Below are 15,051 nucleotides of genomic sequence, written 5' to 3'. Positions count from 1 at the left end.
AGGCCGGCTGAGTACGAGTTGGACAGCGGCCACCTCTCACCAGGCCACCCCACCCCCTTCTGGAAGAGGCCCTCTTCTGTTCCTGATTTGCAGGCCGGCCTCCCCCTCCCAGGGACTCTCGGCCGGGCGAGACATCCGTCTTTCTTCGCTCAGAGCAGGCTCCGACCTGCAAGCCGCCCGTGCTCCCTTCCTAAAAGGCAGCCTGGAGAACTGACAGGCAGCCAGGGCTGGGATGAGCCCTCCAACTTCCTGTGTCGAGTTATTAGTCCATTTTCCAGCACCCACTGGCCTTGCAGGATCAGGGACTGTGCCCCCGGCCCACCCACCCACCGGAGCCTCCTCCCACCCCAGAGAACCTTCCAGCATGACCGGGACCCCCGCCCCGAAGCTAACCCAGAATCCAGCCCCGGCCAGCCCGCCCACCAGGTCCGAAGGGGCCGGCTGACCACAGAGATTCCGTTAGTTCTTGGCAAATATCTGCCAAGTTAAAAAGAGAAAGAAAAGGTCCCACCCGCCCCCGTGGATGGATGGAAACTGGCCATTTGTCACAGCGTGGAATTTCCTCTTATCAGGGATGACCCCTAAAGAGGGGGGTTCCGCCTCCCCTGCCCCTGCCCCTCTCCTATCAGCACTGTCAGCAGATGCTCCCCAGAGCTGGGGTGAGACCGGACAGAGGCTGGGGGTGCTGGGGTTTCTGCCTTCCCCAGCTGATGAAGTCATCTGAGAAAACAAAAAGTAGACAGGGCTCTCCGGCTACCATGGGGCAGCCTCCCCACCCCCAGGGGCTACATGGAAAAAGACATCAAAATTCCCCTCCCCCTCCCCAAAAAAGTTACGAAACAATCCATGTCTGTGCAGTTCTGGTCAGGCCTGGGGTGGGTGGGGTGATGCGGGCGCTGCCTAAGGCGACCCCGTGCCCAGAGCACCCTTTGGGAAGGCGGGTGCAGCGCCTGGGAGGGGGCTGAGCAGGGAGGGGCACATTCCTGGGCCGGAAGAGAAGCCCAGCCAGATGACCCCTGAGGCAGGGAGAGGGACGTCTCACACCACAGGCCCAGGGGCTGAGGGTCCAGGAAGGGTGGGGGAAAGCAGGGGCGGGGTCGGCAGCCCCAGACCATCTTGAACCAGGGCACCCATCCATCTGCGGCTCCAGCTTCGGCTGAGGGGGGCTGGGGGAGCTGGACGCATCTGCCCTCCCACCCAGGGTCCTTCCTGCTCAGGAGGGCAGGGGCTCTGCATGCCGCGGGCTCAGGGCCCAGGGATCAGCAAGGACCCTTCCACAGCCCTCAGCCTACCCCGGACTGTGCCCCCTGCCAGCAGGGCTGCTCAGACCCTCCATGCCTTCAAGACCCTTCCCCCTCTTCCCCCTCCAGCCCCCGCTCCAGCCCCTTCCCCCTTTCCCCTCCAGCCCCTTCCCCCTCCAGCCCCCGCCCGCCCACAGGAGCCCCACACCCAGTGAATAAACCAAAGAAGGACGCTGTGATATTGGAAGGCCCACCCCTACGGTCACACGCTCTCCAGCGGGACCGCCAGCGGGACCGCGGGACAGGCTGCCGGCCCATCCAAGGAGTCCTGGAAACACACCCGGCCCTTTAGCCCAGGCCCTTCCCAGGAAAAAGCCCGCTGCCCACCCTCTGGACAGACACGTCCATCAGCCCTGAAACACCGGCAGGGGGTGGGATGGTGGCCGTGGGCGGGGTGCAGACACCCCTGCACTCAGTGCCGGGTCACACAGCAGAGGGGAAGAAGCAGGTCCCGTCCATCTTCCTGCCCGCGCTGTGGCACAAAGTCTGGGTACACTCTGGACCTGGCATTTTGAGCAGACACAGCCACTGGGCCTCTGCAGAGCCAAGTCCTGGGGTAACCCCTCACCCCAAGCTATAGGGAATGAGCTCTGACCAGTCCCCCTTTCCTTTTCTTAAGTGCTCTCTTCTCTGGGCTTCCGTGCTGACCTCTGCTGCTTTGCCTCCTCTGTCTGAGCTGCTGGGGCTAAGGCTGCTCACCAGCCCCTCTTCCGCCGGCAGAATCCGTCCTGGTCCCCGGCTGGACGCTCTCCCCAGGAGACTGCCCGTCCTCTGGGCATTAAATGCCAACCTCTGTCCACTCACTGGTAGCCCTCACCACACTTACGGTGTGACCCTGAGCAAGTAACTTAACCTCTCTGTGCCTCCATTTCCTTATGTATACGTTGGAACAGTAACACTTGCCTCCCAAGAGCGCTGTAAGAATCGAAGATTACTGCTGAGGCAGAAACACGCAAGGCACCGACAACGCTCTAAGTCGTTGTCCATGAAATACAGGCCCCGGCCAGTCTCCCGAGCTCCTATCAGCTCTGCAAACAAGGGTCCTCAGAGAGGTTCTCCCCGCCCCCTGCTCCCTGAGTAACCCCCCCTCCCCCATTCCCCCAGGTTGCTAAATGAATGAACAGGGAGCTCACAGCCCTTCCTCCAGCCCTCCTCTCTTCCCAGAACATCGTGGGGGGCCCGGCCACTGCTCCCCGGCCAATCCAGGTGGCGCCTCTCCCGCCCTGGCCCCCGAGGTGCTGGCCTGCATCCGTTCCCACGGGCCCCCTGGCGGCTTTCAGTGTGCGGCAGCGTGTGAGCTGGACGTTAACCATGTCCAGCTTCCGTCGTCCTCTAGAGGCACCAAACCCCCAAGAGGAAGGATGGATGGATGGATGGATGTGCTTCCGGGGGTGGCTCCTGCCTGGTCAGGAAATTTCGCTCAGGAAATGGGGGTAGGGCGCCCACGGAGAAGGAAACCAGGCGGACACTTGGTGGCCTGTGACAGGGCCAGGGGCAGGCGGGCCCAGCAGATGGGCAGGGGCTCAGAGCAGAACACCTGGGACTAGCCTGAGGCACTACCCTGAGTGGCTTCCCCAGCTACAGGCGGCCTGGCAGGTGCCACAGCGCCAAGTGGGTCCCCTGTGTGCTGGGGACCAGGCCACCGGTCACTGGGCAACCCTGAAGACATGCCCCCTGGGAGCTGGCATCTCTCGGTGAGTTGCAGAGCCCCAGGGGGACTTTTCCTGCTGTCCCTGAATCCTCTGTCCAGCTGATCCATGTGACACACCTCTAGCCCAAACTTAAGAGTGGTTGAACAACAGACAGGGCCCGGAGCTCAGACATAACAGGCTGCTGGGCCACCAGAGCAGCACCGACCCCAGGGCGTGGATGTGCAAGGGCACTTCAGTCTAAACGTGCTCAAACTTGCTATCCCGCCCCCCACCCGGCTGCCGGTTTCTCCTTGGAGCCCGAGTTTCCTGCGATAATTAGCTGCGACTCTTGAAATGAGACCAAAAGAACTTGTGTAAGGACAGGGTAACCTGTCCTTACACAAGTCAGGACAGAAGAAGGCCCAGCCTGAAGCATGCTGTCGGTGGGGTGTCCCGCTCACCCCGCACCCTCTGTGCCCCAGGGGTACCTGCCAGAGGGATCGGAAACGAGTCAAAGTCAGCCTCCTCCGCTAGGTTGGCTGCCAGCACCGAACAAGGAGGCCCTGGGGGTGGGAGCCTGTGCCTTCCCAGGTCCCGCAGCTCCAGGATCCGGGAAGGAGCCACATTCATATGGTAATTTCTGCCTGCAAACTGGCGAGCAGTAGAGGCCCCTCCAGCTGCCGGGAGGAGGAGGGCAGCCTGGCCCAGGCCTCACCGCCCCCTCCTGGCTTCCCAGCCCCACCAGGCCCTTCCGGGGCTCTCAGCTCGGGCTGTGGGCTGCGTGGGGAGTGGGTGCACCAGGGCGCAGGGCAAACGGTCTTCACGTTTTGCGCTCATGTGCTGGTTTCACATGACAAAGGACACGTGTTGTGTTTGAGCCTAACTTTTCTGTGTGTGGCGCAGGGGCAGATGCTCCGGCTGCCCACGCCCCCTCCTGGGGTCCCGGACGCAGCCCCCCGCACCTCCACCCTCCCTGGAAGGAAGCGTCTGCCTGGGGCCAGGGCTGGTGAGGTCAGGGGGAGCCCGTTCTTTCAGGAAGAGGCCGCTCCCACACCCCGTCCATTCCCCCAGCTTCCTACAAGGGAGGGGGGTCTGCGCAGCCCAGCCGCTCCCTCCACCCACTTCCTCCCGCTCACGGCTCACGGCTCACGGGCTCTGCTGCAGCTTCCCCATCGCCCCAGCGGGAGGAACCGCAGACCTTCTTCTGCTTCCCCCTTCTGCCGAGTTCTGGGCCCCACGGGTGAAGGGAACCAGAAGCCAGCACCAGCCCTTGGCTGCAGACCCGAATGGCTCTTCTGTGCCCCCACGCTGACCCCCAAACCGACCCCCAAATCCATCTCCAGGCCCAGCCACCATATCCCACCGGGCTGGCCCTGCACCTCTGGAGAACTGTCCAGACGTAGATTCAACATGTCACGGGGGAAAGTGCAAGAAACGCGCAGGGACTGGGGGCAGGACGCCCAGGGCACCCCCACCACCTACCACGGGACGGGCAGGTCCCCAAGAGAAACGAAAACACGTGCACACCAGGACCCGGGCACCCGTGTTCACGGCGGTGTGATTCACGACAGAATGCAGGGCACCCCTGACACGCACCCACGGATGAACAGGTAAACGGAGCGCGGCGTGGCCGTCGCGTGGAATACAGTTCAGCCACGAGAAGGAACAAAGCTTTGGCACCTGACACAGTGCAAACCTTGAAGACACTGCACCCAGTGAAAAGCCAGACGCGTTGGATTCCAGTCATGCAGAATACCCAGAACAGAAGAATTCATACAGACCAACGCAGATCCGTGCTGCCCGGGGCTGTGGAGAGCCTGGCTACTAATGGATACAGAGTCTCTTCTGAGATGATGAGAATGTTCTAGCATCAGTGGCAATAACCGCAGTACTTTGTAAATGCATGAAACACCGCTGAACTGAACGCTCTGGGAGAGTGACCTTCACGGTGTATGGATGCTATCTCAACAAAGCTATTAACAACGTAACAGGGGTCCCGTGAGGGATCCCTAGTAAACGAGAGCGGGGACTGTGTCCCGTCCATGGCCAGCTCCCAGCACCACTCTGAGTCTGCAGCCCTGGGAGTGGGGCGCTGGCGGGCTCCTCCGTGACTTCCCACTGTGCTCCTCTCACCACAGTGCTCATGAGGATTCAACATTCATCTCAGAAAAAGGGCCCTCAGTGTCCCAGCCTTGAACCTGTCGGTCTCAGTGAACTAGGAGCAGGCCCCTTTAATAACAAAGGAGGCCCTAAGCCTCACCCTCAAGGGCGGGATGGCAGGAGTAAACATGCAGCAGCTGGGGACCACAAAGGGGACACTGGCTCATCCCAGGTCTCTGGGCAGGAGGGACAAGGGAAAGCCCACTCAGCATCCCCTCCCGGCTGTGGGGACACCGGTACCAGAACCAGCTGTGTGCGGGAGCAGCAGGACCTGGCACCCCCCCCACCGCCCGACACACACACTGGGCAGGCAGGTGCTCAGTCTCGCGGGCCGGGTGGGGCAGAGGAAGTGACTGCAGGAGCCAGCAGCTGCTGGGGGCGGCCCCGGGTTTCCGGAGCCATCTCTGGGAGCACCCACCCCAGATGTGTTAGAGGCTCTCAGCCACTCCCTCCCCGATCCCAAGCCCTAGGGATGCTGCCGGGAGGCTCCATAAAACAAGTCAGAGAGAGAGAGAATCCACTGAAGCCCCACTGTTATGGGGCAGCCCAGGCCCCCGAGAGAGAGGGGCCTCTGGTGGCTCAAGGTTTAATTATAACTTTAGTACTGAGTCTTCCAGAGCCCCGTGGTGTTAATTAGCTCTTTACTCCCCAGCTGTCCTTGGAGAGCCCCATGGGGAGGAGGCAGCCCAGACCAGCCCCCACGGAGGGGCTTCTTCTACCCCCAACCCACCCAGCAAACCCTGGGACCCGCAAAGAACCCGCCTCCCAGCCCTGACTCAGTCTCCCCCACAGCCCCGTGAAGGAGCAGCAGACGGGAGTTTCTGCTCTTGAGCCAGACGCGGAAAGCGATGTACAGAGAGAGGCCGCTGGCTCATCCTCCCAGGGCCCCAGCGGCACCCCAGGAGCCGGCAGCATGAGGCTCCGGCAGACCAGGCCTGGGTCTCAGGCCCAGAAGTCTCTCTGCACGTTCCTGCTGAGCAGCGTCCAAGACGCACGGCTGGGTGAGCGCAGCAGGAAGTGACAGAGACAGAGGTGGCTGCTGGCCCACACGCAAGGACCCAGGAGCCTCAGGGAGACAGACCAGGCGCGCAGGTTCCACCGTGAGCCCTGGGGGAGGCTGGGGAGGCAGCCAAGACCTCTGGAAGGACGCGAAGGTCAGCTGAGGAACCTGCGCCAGGTGAGCATAAAGCAGGAAGCAGGCATCTGCGGAGAGGTGCGGTGTGGAGGGTGTGCACGGAGCTGGGCGGCCTGAGGACAGCACAGGGGACTGGCCCCACACCCCCCGCGCCCCTCCTCTGCCCTCCTGTCCTGCTTCTCTGGCTGCCCCGATTCCCAGCTGCTCTCCTCTGTGTCCAGGGAGCCCGGGCCGACCGGTACAACACTTCCGGGCCCTGAAGGCTTTGCTGAGTCCCCGCGGCCAATGAGCTGCCTTCCTGGGGACACCCGTGGGTCCCAGGGCGTCTCGTCTTGGAGCTGGCGTGTACACACCACCTACCTAACTGGACTGGAAACTTCTGGAAGGCCCGACTTATGTGTGTTTCCCTACCCTGCTGGTCCCAGGGCTGCCACGTGGTTGGAACTCATGACAGCAGCCGTCGCAGGCTAACGTACATCTCCGTGGCCAGGTACATTCTCTGATTTATGTCCGTTCACCCTCACGCCAACCCCATGAAGCGGTGACTGTTATCATGCCTTCTGGACGCTGGATGGCGGCTCAGAGGCGGCGAGCCACGTGTGGAAGGCCACAGCGTCCTCCAGATGTGCACAGGGGGCGGGGCAGGTCACTGGCCCAGCGTGGGAAACCACCTCCCTGAACATCCATCTCCTCCCTGAATTTGGGGCGCGAGCAGCCAGGCCGTCCCAGCGCATGAGCAGGGCAAGATGAGGGGTGCAGTGGGAGCCTCGGGAAACACTAAGTCCCCCCAGTCCTTGGAGGCCGGCCGACACCAAGTTAGCGGAGGTGGGCACCCAGTTATCCCCAGTGTCCACCAAATCCGGCCATCCCACCCCATCCGACGCTCCCCTCGTCTGGTACACAAGGACCGCTGGACCCAACCAGACTCCCCACTGTTCCCCAACTTCCCGCCTTCCACCTAGAGTCACCACATCGAGGGATGGCAGGCCTCACCCAGGGGGCTGTGCTCTCTTGGATCCGGCCTCCAAGGGTCCTCAGCCTGCTGGGGCCCTCAGCGGGGGGGCTAAGAGGGGCTCACACTAAACCTGAGTAGGGGAAACACGGGAAGGGGGTCCCAGCTCCACTGCCGCCAATTTGGCCTCAGTGGGTCAAGCTACTGAACCCATGGGCCCCAGTGACCTGCTTCCCAGGTCTGGTCCCTGGCGTCTGCCTGCAGGGAGGGGAGGATGGGTTTGTGCCCTGAGCTCTAACATCCCTGGCGTGCAGGAAGACCGACCGGGAGGCCCTCGCACAGTCCGCGCTGGGCACCCTTCAGATGCACAGTCCTGACCCGCAGGAAGCAGCCCCTCGGCCAGCCAGGTGGGCTCCGGAGGGTTCCGGGGAGCAGAGGCTGCAGGAGGGCTGGGAGGGGACACCAGCATCCACAAAGGCCAAACTGGCCTTGGGGTGAGGGGGTCCCTGGGGTCAGTTTAAAGTTCCTTTCTTCTGTAATAAATAACCTTATTCCTACTAAGCAAACCTACTTAAAGAAAGAAACTCTTACCCACCTAAAAATGCTTCCGGGATAACTTTATTGTTTTGCCTCAGTTTCCAGGTAGGGAACCTGGCGGTCTCGTTACTTAAGTAAACTCCCTAAGGTGAAGACCGAGGGCCCCGGGGACCAGGCCCAGAGGTGACTATGGTCAGCCGGATGGTGCCGGCCACAGGGACCAGCCCCAGCAGACCGACTGCCAAGTCCCAGAGTGATGGGTACCAGCCCCCAATCAGCAGAGCATGGGGTCTGCAAACCGACCACGGCCTCCCAGCCTCCCTCCACCCTGTGGTCCGGGTCCACAGGGCTAGGCCAGCCCACCTGCGTAGGTGAGTGAGGCCAAGAGGGAGAGAATTCCTGGAAGGACACGTGGCCCTGCCACAGATGTGCCGCCTCCCTCCACGGCTCTCCACGCCACGCTGCCCACCCGTGGCCCCCCACCCACAACCAGCAGCCGTTCTCCCTCCGACTCAGTGGAGCCACTGTCACTGTCTTTAGTCTTCGGAGCCCACCACGGACAGCCAGTGACAGGGGCATGACATGGATCCCTTCCCTGGTCCCCTACTTCCCCGGAACCAGGGTACAGAGCGGTGCCAGGGTCATCTGGCCCAGTGCCCCGCCCCGGGGAGAATGCATTTGGGGCCTGAAGAAAACGCTCCAAGAAGAGCTCGCGTGAGGACAGCAGGACCCGCAGCTGCTCGTGTGAGGCCCCAGGAGCTCGTTGCGTGGAAACCGCAGAGTCCCGGGTGGACAGATGAACAGCTGCGGTGCCCCCGCGCTGACTGGAGTGCGTTCGTGAACTGAGCATTATGAACTGAGCAAGCTCCAGACCCGGAGACCGAGATCGAGAAAGCGCCCTCTCTCCACAGGCCCACGGTCTAGTGAAAGACCCTAGACTGGACACCAACCTCCTGACCCGATGTGGGCGGGTCCCTCCTCCACGCAGGAGGGTGAATTCACCGTCCTGCTCTGGGCTAGGAAAATCTTATCTGCTGTCAGAGGCCTGGTGACAGGCACCTAGAACCGGGCCTGGGGGGTCGGGGGAGGTCTGCGCACATTCCACTGGGGACACCAGCAAGGACACTATTTCGATGACCGGCCACTCGGTGCCTGGCCCTCGAAGGGCAGGGCCAGGACTGGCAGGCCTCTGGGGACACAGGTCCCGGAAGGGGAGGGCCTAAGCCAGGTGTGACAGAGCCCAGCATAGAGCACCACAGCGGAACCAGCGGAGCCTCCCTGCCCAAGGCCAAGTGCGGGTCAGTGTCGGTGACTCACCCCCGACCCAGAGCTGGGGCTCCAGGTGCAGCCTTGGGTGGTCAGGAGCCAACCTCTCAGGAGCTGTCCCCGGTCCCCAGGTTCAGGAGAGGGACAAGAAATGTCAGGGTGCCCTTGCCATGATCCAGCTACTGAACCCAAACCAAAACATTGAAAACTCAGCTGAGGCTGGAACAGCCAGGATGAGGGGAGGGAGCGGACAGGTTGGCCTTCACCTTGCACACCCTGTGCACCATGCTGCTGCCCCCAGGCCCAGGCCCAGGCCCAGGCCCTCCTCCCCGAAACCAGCTCCCGCCAGCTGTGCGCGAACTCTGCTCCCCCTGGAGGCCCAGCGGCAGCTCAGGCCCCTCCACAAAGTCAGAATCAGAACTCAGAACCCCTGGGCCTGGCAGGGCTGCTCTTCTGCCCCCACAGGCCTGGTGGCCCCACGCTTCCCAGAGGTGGTAACAGAGAAGGAGATGAGGAGAGCATGTGGACCCCACTCACACACCCACAGGCCCAGGGACAGGCCACCGCAGGCAAGATGTGCCCCCCCATCCCCAGCCCCGTCCCTCCGCCAACCCTGAACAAGGCTCCAGATGAGCCGGCTGGGAGGGGGCGGGCTGGAGGGCCTGTGACTAGCCCTGGGCCTCCCCCATCGCCCGTACAGCCGGCTGCACAGCCCACCACCCTCGCAGCGGTTCTGGGCAGGCCTCCTAAGGCTCCACCGAGCTCCTGAGAACAGGCCCCGACCTGTCCAAGGAACCAGGCTGGCGCTCAACAGAGAAATCAAAGCTAGCCGCTGGAGGCAGAAGCCTGGGGACGGCGTCTTCGCCGAGGGCTGTGATCTGTGCTGGAAGCATTTCCCCAGAGCCCGGCTGCAGGGCGCGGGGCTCTCCCCACATCACCAGCCCTGAAATACAGTCCTTCTTCCTGAGCCCTCAGCCAAGCAGAGGAGGAGGGCACCCAGAACTCTCGGGCCGTACGGAAAAGCCACCTGAGATCTCGGTGGGCAGGGGGCCTGGAAGCTCCCCAGTGAACCAGCAGCTTCCGAAAAAAGCACTGAGCTCTTCGACAACACAGGAAGCTGGGCCCGGCTGGAGCTGGCGGGGGCTCTCTTAAGGATGGGGTCTTCCCCTTCTCTGAATGCCCCCAGGGAATGCTTCTGTCCTATCTGACAATGACAAGGGCAGCTCAGGCAGTGGCGGAACAGGAAGTGGGGACAGTACGTGGCCAGGGAGGTGGGGAGGGAAAGTCAGCCCAGACTCTGGTCACCCAAGCGGGTACAGGGCTTCTGGGGAGAAAGCCCAGGGTAAACCCTGTCCTCCAGACTTGGGGAGGACAGGCTGGGCCAGGCGTGCAGGGGATGGCCCAACGGGCCCCAACCAGAGCTGTCTTTGGCCTGGCTGGGTGTAGCCTTGTGGGTGTCCCCTTCCCATCCAGAACGGTGCTGACTTCTCGGTCCTGGAGCGCCCAGGGCCCCACGCAGAGTAGGCCCCTCCCCACACAGCAGCCAACCATCGTCCCACAAGGTGCAGTCTGGAGGAAATAAACACACAAACCGGTAGACACGATGGTGTCGTAGGTGCCACAACACGGAAATGATGGGGGGGGCATGGGGATGCCTGGGAGGGGGTCAGCCTCGAAAGAGGTCTCCTTCCGCAGTCACACCTTAACCCAAAGGAGATCCAAAGGAGGGAAGCAAGAATCCTATCCTATCCAAGAGGTCTCAGGCAGATGCTGGCTCTTCAGCCCCAACTTGTTAAACAAACTCATTCTTCTTCCTATTTCCTGAAAAGGGGCCCCCTGGGTTGCGGGGAGAGGCCCAAAGAGGAATGACATTTATGTAAACACCCACAATGAATGAAGTGGGAAGTCCACACACAGTTATAAGGGGTTATAAGGGAATATAAAGGATCATATAAGCCCATGGGGAATTTTTCTCCCTCGTCCCCTAACAGGATTTTCCATGAGGGATCCAAACCAAATTCCGATCAGGGCGCTGTCTCGACAGCCAGAAACCCACTGGCTGGGTGGCACATTTTTCTCCAGGAAAGGAATTTCAAACTGCTCTTTGGTGAGCAGAGATGTGCCCCAAACCTCTGACAAAAGCTGGGAAGACTCCCCAGCAGAGAGGAAACGGAGGGGGACCAGGATGGAGTGCCTGGAGGCAGAAGGATGGCGGGGGTGGGGGGGGACAAGAGGACATACATGTGGGATGAAGTTTCAGCAGCAGATGGCTTTGGCCCCAGAGCACCTCGGCCCTCCCAGCATTGGGGCTGGCAGGACGCGCTGGGCCAGCGTGGGATCTGAGTCTGGGGCATTCCCCAGCGTCTCAGCTGGAAGGCCCTTCCGATGGCAGGTCCCCATGGGGCGGCTTCCTCACCCCTGCTCCTTGACAAGGGGTGGCGGACCGCCCCGCTCCCCCTCCTCCCGCTCGGCGCACGCGTCCCAGCCCCTGCCTGCTCCGGGAGTGAGCCGCATCCCCCACAGCGCCCCGGAACCCAGACGACCCGCCGCCAACTCCCCGACCCACGATACCACGTCGGATCCCGCGTTTCCAGCGTCTGCCGAAGCCAGTCTCCCACCCAGCCTCGGCCCCAACGGCTGACAATCGGCGCGGAACGGTTTTAGGAGGCGGCTGCAGCCAACCCGAGCACCCCCCCCTCCAGCCCGGGGCCTCCTAGAAGTCAGGGAAGCCCCCTGCGAACGGGAAACCGGCTCCAAGAAACTCCCCGCCGGAGGAGGACCTAACCACTCAGCCGAGCTGGCCAAATATTTACAAAGAGATAGCTGTGGCCGCACAAAGCCCCTTTCTTCTGCTCCGCGGCCGAAAATCTGGGCCCCGCGTGGAGACCGAGCTCCCGCCGCCCCTCTCCCGGGGACCCGCAGCAGTCCGCCGGCCGCGGGCGGGGGGCCCGGGGAGGCGCCGCTCTCAGCCCCGCTGCTGTGCCCTCGGGGAGTCCCCGGGCGGCCACGCCACCTGAAGGCCCCCCGCCGCCGGTGCGAGGCTGCAAGGAACAAAGGGAGCGGAGGACTCACCCGAGCCGCGGAGTCGGGCTGCGCTGGCCGCCTGAGAGCGCGGCCCGCCCACCGGGTCACATGGCTCCGAGCCGAGCAGAGGATCAAAGGGGCTTTGTGGCCGCGGAACAAGGAGCCTCCCAGAGCGCGGCAGAGGTAGGAGGGACCGCCTGAGAACCGAGGCTCGGAGGCAGGGTGAGGGGAGCAGAGCCCCCCCCCCCCCGGAGGAGACCAGGGGCGCCCGGCTGCAGGCCTGAAGCCAACCGGGCCGTGCGGGGTGCATTCTGTGCCTGGGAAACGCCAAGGAGCTGAGCCCCCCAGCTGGCTTGAGTCACCCCCAAAAGGAAAGGGCCATGGGGTCCAGGAAGGAGAGAGGGCAGGAGGCGCTCACCTGGACACCCAGTCCAGCTGCCCTGGCCAAGAAGTTTGTGCGCCTGAGAAGCCTGCAGTCCCTCTCCTCCGATTGTCCTGCCTGGGTGAGATGGGAAAGGAGTGCAGGGCGGTGCCAGGAATCGCACATGGCCCAGGGGTGCCCCCTCTCCCTCCTGCCCGGCACAGCACCCTTTTTGCCAGGTGAGCCCCAGATGGGTCCCAACCCCGTCCAAGCTCAGATGGCACAGCAGGCTATCGGGCAGGCCTCCCCACAGGGCTGCAGACCGCCCCCCCGGAAAGCCGTCAAGAACCAAAGCTGGGGCTGTTCCAGGGTCTGGACGTTGGGGGCCAGAGCACAGCACATCCTGTGTGCTGCCCACTGCCTAAGGCCACGGTGACAGAATCACCCCCAAGGGAGAAGCAGCAGAAGGGGACCATGGGCCGGGGCTAGGGAGGGAAGGGTGGTGCCAGCCCAGCTCACCTCAAGCTCTGTCTTCTTCCTGGAGCCTAAGCACTCGGGTTCGGGGAGCTGGGGCTGCAGCTTCTACAGCCCTAAGGGCCCAGGCAGTGAGTCACTCACCCTGCAGACCCCAGGGATGGGCTAGGTGGTCCCCAGAAGGAGGGGCTTGGGAGCCACCCTGTTTGGGGTTGGGCCTGGGCGCTGGGATCCGCCAGACCCATCCTGTGCCACGACCTTTGACCCTGAGTGAGTCACTCCCAGGCGCAGGCGGGGCCAAGGCAGCCAGCCCCAGACCTACTCCCCACTAGGGGAGAGCTCTTGCTGGTGTTGGGAATTTGCAGGGGCAGAGGGCGAGAAGTTCAAGTGCAAAGGAGTTCTGAGTGACACCTGAGCAGGTGGCCACCCGTGGGAGGAGCAACTCTAGCCCAGCCCCTACTCCCAAGGCATTCTCTCCTTCCCCATCCCCACTCGCCACCATGGCTGGTGGGTGAGCCCCCACCCCACCTTCCAAGCACCCAACCCACTGGCCACACTGGCAGGCTGATCATGTCCAGCGGGTCCTCCCTCCAGTTCCTCAGAAACCAGATCTCCCCAGCAGCAGCCACTGGCGGTCCAGCCTGGCCACTCCCACTCCAGATGGCCAATTTCCTCCCCAAGGCCTCCCGAGTCTCCAGGTTTGCCATAATGGCCTCAGGGAGGCTGGCATCCCACTCCCTTCCTGACCCCTCAGAGTGCAGAGCTGCTGCCCTGGGTCTCTGGGCCATGGGCCAAACACAGGCAGCTTCCAGGGGAGGGACCCTGTGTCCAGAGTCCTTGTTCCCATCTCAGTGCAAGGGAGGACGGTGGAGGACCTGAGTTGAGGGCCTCAGAGACACAGCAGAATCAAGGTCCCCTTCACTCAAATCAGCTTTGGCTCATTACCCAACCCTGTGGGACCTGACCTTCCCCACCTGTGAAATGGACACGATCACCTTACAAGAACTAAAGCAGGACGTGACGTTCAAGCTAGGAAGACTGGCCACTCGGAAGCTAGGCTTCTCTTTCCTCCAACAGGTGGTTTCCTAGGACAGGGAAGAGGGAGGGCCCAGCCCCTCCAACTACCCCCTGCCCAGCCTGCTGGGCCCTTGCCACTGGGCCCTGAAGGACAGCTCCAAGTGACAGCAGGAGCGACTCCTGTCACACCCGGTGTCAAGGCTGACACGGAACCATAGAGATGCCACCTCCCGTCTACGCCTGTCCTGTGCGCAGGGCCCCTCCTTCCCAGCGTTCCCCTTGGAACCTCCTTCCCTGCCTCTCACCTAGACTTGTCCCCCAGGACCTACCACCCCCTTCCTGGGCACCACGTGGGCAGCCTGCCAGCTCTCCAAGGCCACTGCCTGCCCTTCCTCTTCCTCTCTCCCTACACCCCTGCAGACTGCTGGCCCGGGACGTGGCCTGGGTGCTTCCCACGCGTTCCCTGGCACATCGCCCATGGGATGGGGGTCTCCAGAGCGCAGGAGAGGGAACCCCCCGGGCCTGACAAGGCACTCAGCCCAGGGGTGGGGGGGCGCTTTTCTCATGAATTAGCCCTGCCCCCCGGGCCCGCTCAGCGCTCTCGGCCCACACCCAGCATCTACCGGAATGGCCTGGAGCCCACACAGCCGCCCACCGGATCCCCAGCAGAAACAGAAAGTGAGGCCCCATAAGCACAGCACATCTGTCACTGGAGGCTTCCAGTAGCCACGTTTAACACGTAAGAAGAAACAGGCGACACTTAACGTATTTTACTTAGTACCGCCAAAACAGTATCAACTCAACATGTCACCCCTCTAAACCCTTTCTATTTTTTTATTTTTAAATTTTTTAAAAAGAACCTGTTCATTTGAGAAAGAGAGCGCGCACGAGCAGGGGGAGGGGCTGAGGGAAGGAAAAGCAGGCTGTGTGTTCATCAGGGAGCCTGAGGCGGGGCTCCATCCCAGGACCCCGGGATCATGACCCGAGCCGAAAGCAGATGCTTCACAACAGAGCCACCCGGGGTCCCAACACTTTTTAGACATTTTACACTCTTTTTCCTTTCTGTACTGAGCCTCGGAAATGCAGTGTGCCTCGTGCACTCACAGCACCCCCTGGTTTGGACTGGGCACGTTTGTTTTTTCTTCTTTTCAGGGTTTATTTATGTAATTTCTTTTTTTTTTTTAAGATTTTAT

At 62.3% G+C, this 15,051-nt stretch overlaps 1 protein-coding gene across 4 annotated transcripts in view; it reads right to left on the bottom strand.

Moving 5' to 3' along the window:
* LOC111160354 (septin 9) overlaps positions 1 to 15,051 on the bottom strand; it is a 121,713-nt gene that overhangs the window by 18,954 nt on the left and 87,708 nt on the right. The window contains exon 1 of one of the 4 annotated variants that reach the window (XM_022523413.1): positions 12,055 to 12,074. The exons of the other annotated variants lie outside the window; for them this stretch is intronic. The gene's annotated coding sequence lies outside the window, so the exon portion shown is untranslated. Of the gene's footprint in view, positions 1 to 12,054; positions 12,075 to 15,051 lie in introns of those variants that run through there. 4 annotated transcript variants of the gene reach the window in all.

The sequence above is a fragment of the Enhydra lutris genome, unplaced genomic scaffold, assembly GCF_002288905.1.
Source record: "Enhydra lutris kenyoni isolate GAN:26980312 unplaced genomic scaffold, ASM228890v2 scaffoldscaffold75, whole genome shotgun sequence".
In the NCBI taxonomy this organism is placed as follows: Eukaryota; Metazoa; Chordata; class Mammalia; order Carnivora; family Mustelidae; genus Enhydra; species Enhydra lutris.
This window is presented reverse-complemented; position numbering and strand designations above follow the sequence as displayed.